Source organism: Nicotiana attenuata, unplaced genomic scaffold (assembly GCF_001879085.1).
Source record: "Nicotiana attenuata strain UT unplaced genomic scaffold, NIATTr2, whole genome shotgun sequence".
NCBI classification, from domain to species: domain Eukaryota; kingdom Viridiplantae; phylum Streptophyta; class Magnoliopsida; order Solanales; family Solanaceae; genus Nicotiana; species Nicotiana attenuata.
In genome coordinates, this window is record NW_017672544.1 from 24,759 (window position 1) to 32,054 (window position 7,296).

At 40.3% G+C, this 7,296-nt stretch overlaps 1 pseudogene; it reads left to right on the forward strand.

Annotated features, from left to right (window-relative positions):
- The first annotated feature begins 3,074 nt into the window (after positions 1 to 3,074).
- On the forward strand, positions 3,075 to 6,874 carry LOC109213622 (annotated as a pseudogene).
- Positions 6,875 to 7,296: the final 422 nt, after the last annotated feature.

Below are 7,296 nucleotides of genomic sequence, written 5' to 3' on the forward strand. Positions count from 1 at the left end.
CAGGCAGTCATCATCTTCTCCCTCTTCTTCATCGTCCCGAAGGTGTTGGACCACTTCTAAAGATAGGGTCGCAGGATCGGCCCTAGGCTTTCGAGCCTTACTTTTCTTGGTTCGGGGAACTTGCTGGCGAAGCCCTTTTCCTCTTCTTCTCCTTGGTTGGCTTTGGGATTTCCTCTTCACCGGGCGGGGGCGGCCGTATAGCAACGGTGTCTCCAAGGCCTGCGTAAAGGTAAAGTAAGTATTTCACTGAGAAACACCGTATGAACAAGGGATCTCACCATGGTTTTTAGCTTCCCACCGACCCTTGGCAAAATCATGCCAACTGCGTTCCGCGTATGAAGAAGTGGAGGCCAGTTGCCGGACCCAACCTTCGAGGTGCGGAATTGCACCAGGAAACCAAGGGACATCTGTATCATTAAAAGGGGATTAAATCGAGGAATAATAGGGAAAGCAGAATATTAACCACCATCGAAAAGTTTGTACTTACGTTTCATGTTCCACTCCTCGGGGAATGGCATCCTCTCAGCAGGGATCAAATCGGAAGTCCTGATTCGGACAAACCGGCTCATCCATCCTCGGTCTTTGTCCTCATCGATGCTGGAGAAAAGCGATTTCGAGGATCGGCGCTGAAGCTTTATCAGACCGCTTCGATAAAGGCGAGGGCTATATAGCCTGATCAGGTGGTCGAGGGTAAAAGGCATCCCCTCAACCTGGCCCGAGAAATACCTGATCAAATTGACGATGCGCCAGATAGAAGGATAGATCTGGACAAGCGTCACCTGGTATTGGTGGCAGAAATCGAGAATAACTAGATCTATGGGACCCAGTGCTGGATCTATGAGACCCAATGTGAAAGGGTAAGTATACACGCTTAAGTTCCCTGCCTTATGGGTGGTGATGTCCTCTTCAGGGGAAGGAATCACAACATCCTTATCCCCCAATTACAATCCTCTTTCACCTGCTCGAGTTCATCTTCAGTTATCAGGCAGATGTATCGAGACATTGGTTCACATCGGCCTGGAACCGATGCAGGCTTATCGATTTTGAAATCGGAAGATAGCTCGCATGGCCTGGGAATACATTCCTCGATACGAGGTGGCACCGTCGTTCTACCTCTGGCCGGCCGTGACAATAAGGAAGCTTTTTTCTTTCTGAGGAACGGTTTTAGATGTTTTTGCCATAACTGTTAAGGAATTCAAGAGAAGAAAGGAAGTTGGTGTTGTAACAAGAACAAGTTGAAGAAAGGATGAACTCAGGAAAGATGAAGAAGCTAATGAGGTTTTGAGAAAGATTTGAGAAGTAAAGAGTGTAAAGGTTGTGAGATTGACCTATTTATAGTGTTCACTTTAACGGTTTGGGGAAGCCAATGGCCGACCATCAGCCGCCTTCAATTAGTGGCCTTGGGAACTATGCAGAGGCAAACTTTAAATCACTTCAGTCGCTGACGTCATGAGATTGACATCATGGCAGGATCAAATCGTTTCTTATCGTCTTACTCTAAGAAACGCAGGGACTATCTGTATACGGTAGAAATCAGATATGCCCGATTTCATGGGCTCGAAGAGTCACCTCGAGCCCGAGTTCAGGATGGATCGAGTTCGAGTCCGATGGACCAAGCTCGAAACCGACGACAGATTATAATGCTCGAAGATCGAAGTACGCAATGAGCACCGAAGTCGAGTATGACCAACCCCGAGATGATGTCGTTATGGATTTGTAACAGAAAGAGCAAGGTTCCCGCCACGTCCCCAAGATCATGGCGTAAATTTCGGAATAGATTTGTACGGGTTAGTACAAATCCGTATTAGGCGGTTAGACAGCTGTCCCAATAAGATTCCTTACTGTAAATAGAAATGTACCATATTTAGGGTTCCCCTATTATATAAAGGGGACCCCAATCATTTGTAATCATCATCAATCATTAGCAAAGAATATACTCTCTTACTTTATTGCTCATATTTCGTAAGAACTGTCTCTTAACTTCATTGTCTTTATTTTATTGTTCTTGTTGACCAACCTCGAGGCCATCACAGCTCGAGGTCGAGGCTTGCTTAATCACTGGTTTGATTCAATTTACTTCTTTCATTTATACGTTAGATTTCTTGGTTATTAATTAGTATTGAACTAAATCACATATCTTTAAAACCACAAACAAATGTAATTGTTACTCGTATTTTCGAGGTAAATAGATTGATTGCTTGAGAGGTATGGATGAACAACACCTTATGCTATTAACTTACATGTCCCAAATATCACGACAGCTGCATGCAGTTTTGGTGCATTCAAGGATGTTCAGAAAAATACACTTCTCAATGCTCGAGATTCAGTTTGGAAACAAAATGATGAATTAATATGTTTTTCGAATCGAACAGAACATGACAATTTCACACAGATCTTCTCACTTGAAATTATGGACTTACATATCCAGCTCACGTGAATCACATTTCAGACTTCATAGAGCCTTGGCGTAATCGGTAAAGTTGCTGCCATGTAACCAGGAGGTCACGAGTTCGAGCCGTGGAAATAGCCTCTTGCAGAAATGCTGGATAAGGCTGCGTACAATAGACCCTTGTGGTCCGGTCCTTCCCGGAAACTCCCGCATAGCGGGAGCTTAGTGCACCGGGCACCCTTTATATTTTTTGCACAACTTTAAGTCTCTTCAGCACTGGCAAAATCATGCACAGATCACAAAATTAATGGTTTCCCCTTTCAGATCTCTTTAATAATAAAGAGAAAGACCAGAAAAGAATAGGAAAAAAACTTCATAGCTTTCACAATTCATTCCTGTAAAAAGAAATGGAAATTGGAATCTCAGATAAAACATAATTAGCATCAATCGAAATAGCTCATCTGTTTGTTAGATTTTCCTGAAATAGAGTAAAGAAACTTCTTAAAAACTAAAATTTGCCATATCTTAATTACTTTCCTTAAATCACTCTAGAATTTAGTATGTTCTTAAGTTTGTAAAATCTAAAGTATATTTTAAAAGTTTAAACAAGTCATGAGTCTACAATCCAAAAGAAGTCAGTACAAATACATGAAGGAATAAGTTGTACATGAAATTTACATATACTAAAATATTTTGGAAATTCCGTTTTGTCAACAAATATTCTGCAAATTACATTCTCTAAATTTCAGACGGTGGCTAATCTAAATTAACCATGGTTAGGGCTTAACCTCCAAAAAAAACAAAATTACTTTCAACTCTGTTATTTTGAAATAAAATAATTCATATATATTTGCAAATTCCTCTAGGGTCAAAATTGTTGGTGGGAGATACAACGGGCGAGTGACTTTATGCTGTTCAGATTATTGGGTTGACAGGTAAATTTTTATCTGATCAAGTTATAGTGTGTGTTCTTTCACTTTATGCTGTAAATATTTTCTGCATTTGCTTTTGTGAGATAGATTTCTGCATTGTTTTTCCTCCTCTTTTTTTCCCCCCTTCTTTTATTCTTTATGTTTCAAGCTGAGTTGAATTGGAATTTAGGGTTTTATAAGCTTTCTAATTTCATGAACCTTATATGTTGTTGCTCCTTTAAATTTGTTGGTTTGATGTATCTATTGCTTCATAGTTGATTTGTGGAGAGAGAGAATACGAAAGATTAATTTTCATGCCAATATGGGTTGGTTTCAGTAAGTTTGTTAATGCAGTATGTGAGTTTCTTATGGTCATTTGCTGGTTCTTCATGCGCCTTTTATTAGACCATAGGTGGAATTAACTTGCAGAAATCGAAAATGGAGTTAATGATATTTAGGAACTTGGGTTCTAAGTAGATGCATTCATTTGGTGGATGGAACGCGCGAATGTGATAGATTTTTTGTTATTACTTTGCATCTGTTCTATCATTTTAACTGCTTTGTCGGTTCCTTTGATTTGGCTTCCCTTAAAACCCGTATTTTAGGGATAGGTTTTTATATTCGGTTTATATCAATCATTGACTAGATAATGCAAAAGTTTTTTGAATTCATAAATAGGAAAATATATTCATCTTTGTTAGTCTCTTGTGGTGTTTGCCAGCAGCTTCCACAAGCCATATGCAGTTTGCTAAGTGATGAATTAAATTTGGGTTTCACAGATTTGGAATCATGCACTTGTGATAAAGTTCATCTAATACACATCATTGAGTCATGTTCGTAGCACTCAATCAATAGTTTGGGTCTTAAGGCAAATGGAGTGTAATAAAGATGAAGCCATTAGGGCCAAAGAAATTGCCGAGCAGATGTTAAGCAACAAGGACATTGATGGAGCTCAAAAATTCGCTATAAAGGCTCAAAACCTTTTCCCAGGCGTTGATGGCCTTTCTCACTTCCTTGAGATGCTTCATATTTATGTAGCTTCGGAAAAGAAGATAAATGGTGAAGTTGATCTCTATGGAATCCTTTCTGTACATCCCTCGGCTGATGTTGAAACAATAAGAAAACATTACAGACGGCTTGCTCTAGCTCTTCACCCTGATAAAAACAAATCCGTAGGGGCGGATGGGGCATTTAAGGTTCTCTCTGAAGCATGGAGTTTGTTGTCTGACCGAGCTAAAAGGATGACTTATGACCAGAAACGCGCTATGAGGAATGTTGGCGTTGGAAATCCATCAATGCGAGGTAGGTCGAATGGTTTTCATAATTTCACTATCGATCCAGCAAGGGCAAGAAATTCAACTACTGCCAATTTCCACCCCGTCCCCGTGGCTTCTCTGCAAAACCTGCTACATTCCGGACCTCTTGCGATCGATGTTCGATTAAATATGAATATTGGAAAGTAAATCTCAACAGAGTTCTTGTCTGCCCCAACTGTCACCAGCCATTTTGGGCGAAGGAGGTAGGTGCTCCTCCTGTCAATGGACATGCATCATCTAATACAGGGCCTTTCTTCCAGCAGCAGCAGCAGGGTACAAACTGTCATGCTGCTAATGGATCGTCTGCTTCAGCTTTCAATACGGGGATACCTGGACATTCTGGCTTTGGCTCAAACATTGGAGCAAACAATCAGCAGGCTCAGGATTTTAAGTTAAGAGGTTGTAATGGGGTGCCCCCCTATGCTGCTTCCCCTATGCATGTTGCCTCCAATGGCCACCCGGCTGGTCAGAACTTGAAGAGAGTACATGAAGAAGCAGCTGTAAATACACCAAACATGGAGGATTTTCCTCAGAAAAGTAATAAAACTTATACTGGTTTTTACCCTAATTTGGGTTCCAGTTCTGCACAAGCTGACAGGGTAAACAAAAAGAGACACATAAATGAGCAGAAAGCAACTAGTAAAAGAAGAGCAACGATGAATCAATTGGCAGGAAAAGCTAGATCTGGCAGCCATGGAATCTTGCATGGAAATGAGAATGGTGTTTTGAGAGCTGAGAGAGTTGTTGTTGTGGGTAGTAATAAGCGTCAGAGTTCAAGAGAGTTGTCTCAGTCAGAAGTTCGCAATATGCTGGTGGAAAAGGCTAGGACGAAGATCTGGAAGAAGCTGAATGAATGGAGCACAACTTCTGCATCTAGGACGTCATATAAGGAGGACAAGGAAACAGAAAAGAAGCAAATTGCTGCTGCCCATACTACACAAGGATTTCTCAAAAATGATTTGAGAAGAGAGGAAACTGTGAATGGTGTATTAGTGAACTCCAGCAAATCATGCAAGCACAAAGAGTCTAGTGTCGTCTCTACTACAAGTGTCGATTCAGAACTAGAAGATACTGAAATTAAGTCTATGAGGGTTCCTGATTCGGATTTTCGAAATTTTGACGAGGATAGAACGGAGAAATTATTTGAAGATAATCAAGTTTGGGCTGCTTATGATAATGATGATGGCATGCCCCGTTATTATGCTCTGATTCACAATGTCATAAGTAGAAAGCCATTTAAAGTGCGAATCAGCTGGTTGACCTCTAAAAGCAACTCTGAATTTGGGCTAATTAACTGGGTTGGTTCTGGGTTTCTGAAAACAAGTGGAAACTTCAGAATAGGCAAGCATGAAATTAATAAGACACTCAATTCTTCTCCCACATAGTTAAGTGGACAAAAGGAACCAGAGGCGTTCTCTAAATTTTTCCCAGGAAGGGGGATGTGTGGGCTCTGTATAGGAATTGGTTTCCCGAATGGAACGAGCAAACTCGGGATGATGTGATCCACAAATATGATATGGTGGAAGTGCTTGAAGACTACAATGAGGACGAAGGTGTCAGAGTTGCTCCATTAGTCAAAGTAGCTGGCTTCAAGTCAGTATTCCATCAGCATCAAGACCCTAAACATATTCGTAGAATTCCAAGGGAGGAGATTTTCAGGTTCTCTCATCAGGTCCCTTCATACGTGCTCACGGGCAAAGACGCTCTAAATGTTCCCAAGGGTTGTCGGGAGTTGGATCCTGCAGCCATACCCTTAGAACTTCTTCAAGTCATGATGCAAGCTGAGATAGACGCACAGAGAAAAACTGCAGAATCTTCAAAATTAGAAAGGGCAGACCGTGAAAGCCAAGTTAAGGAGAGGTATGGTATTGGCAATGTGATCAATGGTAAAGAGGCTACAATAGAATCCAATACTGTTATCAGAAAACCCCTTTTGACATATTCCAGAAAAAACAAAGCAAAGAAGGTGGAAGGAAAAACAAGTTTGGCAGGTGCACAGATCTCCGACCTATGAATCACGTAATGTTTTGGCGCTCCGAATAGTTTAAGCTTGCCAGTGATAGAGTAGAACAGATAAAAGATGATGAATTTTTTGTTTCTGTTGTGGCCAAACGCACACGCAAGTATATGCAATCGTCAAGTAATAAAGTGACTAAAAGTCGGATGTCAAACCCACGAGGACTTGTGATAAACTATTAACTAAAATAGACTATCCTAATTATCTAATCAAGGATTAGACCCAAAAGTAGTGATGCTAAAGTAACTAAACTAAAAAAAAATAAATAATGAACTCTGAATAAAAGAATAGCAGATTTCTATGTTATTAATGTGATGAAAACGTTCTAGGGTTATGGGCTATCTAACAATCATATTGTATTCTTCAATTGAATTGACAAATTAATTTATCTGGTTTATTGGTTAACATGGTTGATATTGCTCATAAGAATCTATAGAGTTCTTACTCCCCTATTCAAGCTAACTTAACGCCTATATGTTTATGGAATTATAACTAACAAGAACGCATTTATAATTCCTGCAAATCAACCAAGCAAGGTAATTAGGTATATGTCTATCCTAACTGCGTATCCATTCCCCGATGCCCAGGTTCAAGAACTTGCTCTACTCAATCCTATATACAATCTATAATTCCCACTATCGAGTTCAATTCTAGATTCGTGGA